The following is a 3951-nucleotide window of genomic DNA, read 5'->3' as shown; positions in this document are numbered from 1 at the left end:
GAGCCTCACACACCTCTAGTACCGCGCGGAAGCCTCTCAGAGGCAACCAACGTGATAGGAAACCGTGCTTTGCTGGAAGTATAGTTTAATAGCCCAGGGAAGCTTCAGTAGGCTTCCCCGGGGTGTCCTGGAGTTGCGCAAGGCTCCATGCGCTCCAGGTAAGTGGGGGGGGGGGGGTGAATTTGCACACAGGGGGAGGCGGCATCCCGCGAGGGGGCACCATCACGGACCTTTGCCCCAGGGCGCAAGGCTGGGGAGGTCCGATGCCGCTCTTGATATGATCAGCGGCACAGGAGATATGGTTGGTTGGCAACCTTCAGTCTCGAAAGACTATGGTATAAGCCTGCAGCACCCGGTATTCCCAGGCAGTCTCCCATCCAAGTACTAACCAGGCCTGACCCTGCTTAGCTTCCAAGATCAGACAAGATCAGGCATGTACTGGGTAACAGTTGCTGCTTGCTCCTGTTGCACAGGAGATATGAGGGATCCGCATTCAGTAGGCTGTTTGACATATCACTTGATTTCACCACATTCCATTAGTGTTCAAGGGCAGGGGGGGCAGAACCTAATGGGTGCATTGGCACCCCCCTCCCCACTGAAGCACCGGAGAGGACTTCAGTGACGAGCAGCCCAATCCTAATTATACTCCCTTGTGGCAATGCAGCAGTGCCAGTGCAGACTATGCTGTATCCTGCAAGGAAATTTTGGCTGCTGGAGGCCTTCTCGTGGTAAGGGGACATTTGTCCCCTTGCCCCAGAGTAAGCCCCACCAGCTGCAACGGGTGAACTCACAGCCACCACTCTTTCGGCACTCCTTATGGCATGTTTGCAACAGTGCATGCCCGGCAGTGAGCCGGCGTGCTGAGCCCAGGATTGGGCTCTCAGACAGTTCCAGCATTCCAACCAGCGCGCTGACTAGTAGCACTATCGCAAAGCAGAATATGCATTCCACCAGCGCAAGCCAACCATCGGATCAGGTTGTAGGAGCAGTTTGTGTTGGTGAAGTGACTGATGGAAAATGTAAATGTTTTCTTTTCTTTTACTGTACAGAACTGTACTGTAAAGTAATGTACATGCGGTACATGGAAAATGTAAATGTTTTGCTTTAATTCAAATACTGCAGTAAACATGTGAAATAAATCGGAAAATGGATAAATGTTATTTTCCCACAGATCAATAAAGGTAGACTAAGTTTCAAAAACATTATTAAATTGATGTCCTTTTTCCCGCATTAGCAAAATCTGTTAATTTAGGGCCCAATCCTATCCAACTTTCCAGGGCCGGTGCAGCAGTGTCAGTGGGATGTGCACTGTGTGTCCTTTGGTGGGGGGGGGTGCAGTTACAGAGGCCTCCTAAAGCTAAGGGAACATTTTTCCCTTACCTTCCGGCTGCGTTGCGTCTGCACTGGTGCTGGAAAGTTGGATAGGATTGGGCCCTTAGATATCCCTCTATGTTTGTGTATTGAATAGCTTTGTCATGACCTTCCAATATCAAGCATAACAAATTCTTGCAGCTATAATCATGTTTAATATGATATCCTGATATTAAATTAATATTTTTTAGGACAGCAGAAAATCCCACGGATCTAATATTCATTTTCTCTATGGCTGCATTGATTATGCTCCAGTTTATTTTTAATCTGCGTCACAAGTTCATAAGATGCAAAAATATGTTTCCGGCGTTTTGGACTCTGGATGCTTTATGAGATTACCATGAAAAGCAAAGTGAAGGTATGGAAGGGTTCTAACTGCATTACCATATCTTCAATCGCTAATTCACACATGCAAGTCCTCATAACATGATGGACACGCCTGTGTAAACCAACCCTTTCATTATTGATGGCTGTAGGGCTGGCTTTAAGCCGGTTGGACCAATTGCTCCCAATTGGGCCCCATGTCTAAGAACCCTCCGCACTAGGGTAATCTAGTCTTGTCAAATGCACAGAAGAACACATTACAACAAACACCTTAGACCACATTTTAGGTTTTATAGGGAATGGCAACTATTTTAATTTTCTTTTGAATTTTTTTTAAAAAGTCAGTAGTGTTTGTTTATACTGTTTATATTTTAACATAAGAACAGCCCCACTGGATCAGGCCATAGGCCCATCTAGTCCAGCTTCCTGTATCTCACAGCGGCCCACCAAATGCCCCAGGGAGCACACCAGATAACAAGAGACCTCATCCTGGTGCCCTCCCTTGCATCTGGCATTCTGACATAGCCCATTTCTAAAATCAGGAGGTTGCGCATACACATCATGGCTTGTACCCCATAATGGATTTTTCCTCCAGAAACTTGTCCAATCCCCTTTTAAAGGCGTCCAGGCCAGATGCCATCACCACATCCTGTGGCAAGGAGTTCCACAGACCAACCACATGCTGAGTAAAGAAATATTTTCTTTTGTCTGTTCTAACTCTCCCAACACTCAATTTTAGTGGATGTCCCCTGGTTCTGGTGTTATGTGAGAGTGTAAAGAGCATCTCTCTATCCACTCTGTCCATCCCCTGCATAATTTTGTATGTCTCAATCGTGTTCCCCCTGAGCCGCCTCTTTTCTAAGCTGAAGAGGCCCAAACACCATAACCTTTCCTCATAATGAAGGTGCCCCAGCCCAGTAATCATCTTAGTCGCTCTCTTTTGCACCTTTTCCATTTCCAATATGTCTTTTTTGAGATGCTGCGACCAGAACTGGACACAATACTCCAGGTGTGGCCTTACCATCGATTTGTACAACGGCATTATAATATTAACCGTTTTGTTCTCAATACCCTTCCTAATGATCCCAAGCATAGAATTGGCCTTCTTCACTGCCGCCGCACATTGGGTCGACACTTTCATCGACCTGTCCACCACCACCCCAAGATCTCTCTCCTGATCTGTCACAGATAGCTCAGAACCCATCAGCCTATATCTAAAGTTTTGATTTTTTTGCCCCAATGTGCATGACCTTACACTTACTGACATTGAAGCGCATCTGCCATTTTGCTGCCCATTCTGCCAGTCTGGAGAGATCCTTCTGGAGCTCCTCACAATCACTTCTGGTCTTCACCACTTGGAAAAGTTTGGTGTTGTCTGCAAACTTTGCCACCTCACTGCTCAACCCTGTCTCCAGTGATCGCAGCATGATCACTGTTCCCCAACGGCTCTGTAACATTGACATATCTAACCAGGTCCTGTGTACCGCACAATATTAAATCCAGAGTCACCTGTCCTCTGGTGGGCTCCATGACTAGCTGCTCTAAGGCACAGTCATTTAGCACGTCAAGGAATCCGGTCTCCTTTTCATGACCAGAACACAAACTGACCCAGTCAATATGATAATTGAAGTCCCCCATGATTACAACCCTGTCCCTCCTTGTCACCTCTCTGATCTGTTTCCTCATTTCAAGGTTCCCTTCCGATTTCTGGTCTGGAGGACAATAGTACGCCCCCAGTATTACATCGCCCCACAGGCCTGGTAATTTAACCCACAGAGATTCTATGGTGGAGTCGGACCCGCCTTCAATCTCTACTTTGCTGGATTCTATCCCTTCCTTAACATAAATGGCCACCCCACCTCCAACACGCCCCTCCCTGTCCCTCCTGTAGAGTTTATAGCCCGGGATTGCGGTACCCCACTGATTCTCCACATTCCACCAGGTTTCCGTTATGCCCACTATGTCAATGTTTTCCCTTGTCACCAGACATTTCAGTTCTCCTATCTTTGCTCCCATATTGGCTGTGAACCTGGGGCCCTGCAAAACATGTTTCCACTTGGGCCCTGCAGTTCCAAAGACTGGCTCTGGATGACTGACAGCTGAAAGTATGATGTGGTTCCATTGGAAAAGCTGAGATACAAACATCCAGTTTGTGGCTTTTGTTCTGTGGGGTTCTATTTGCATAGGAAATCATTTATTGTATTCAGTCAGCTAATTATCAAATTTGTATCTCACCCTTTGTTACTGCTATAGCAA

General features: G+C 46.8%; 1 pseudogene; it reads right to left on the bottom strand.

Annotated features, from left to right (window-relative positions):
- Window positions 1-340: 340 nt before the first annotated feature.
- On the bottom strand, window positions 341-460 carry LOC136642960 (5S ribosomal RNA; annotated as a pseudogene).
- Window positions 461-3951: the final 3491 nt, after the last annotated feature.

Source organism: Tiliqua scincoides, chromosome 2 (assembly GCF_035046505.1).
Source record: "Tiliqua scincoides isolate rTilSci1 chromosome 2, rTilSci1.hap2, whole genome shotgun sequence".
Lineage (NCBI taxonomy): Eukaryota > Metazoa > Chordata > Lepidosauria > Squamata > Scincidae > Tiliqua > Tiliqua scincoides.
The sequence above is the reverse complement of the archived record's forward strand: the minus strand, read 5'-3'. Positions and strand labels throughout refer to the sequence as shown.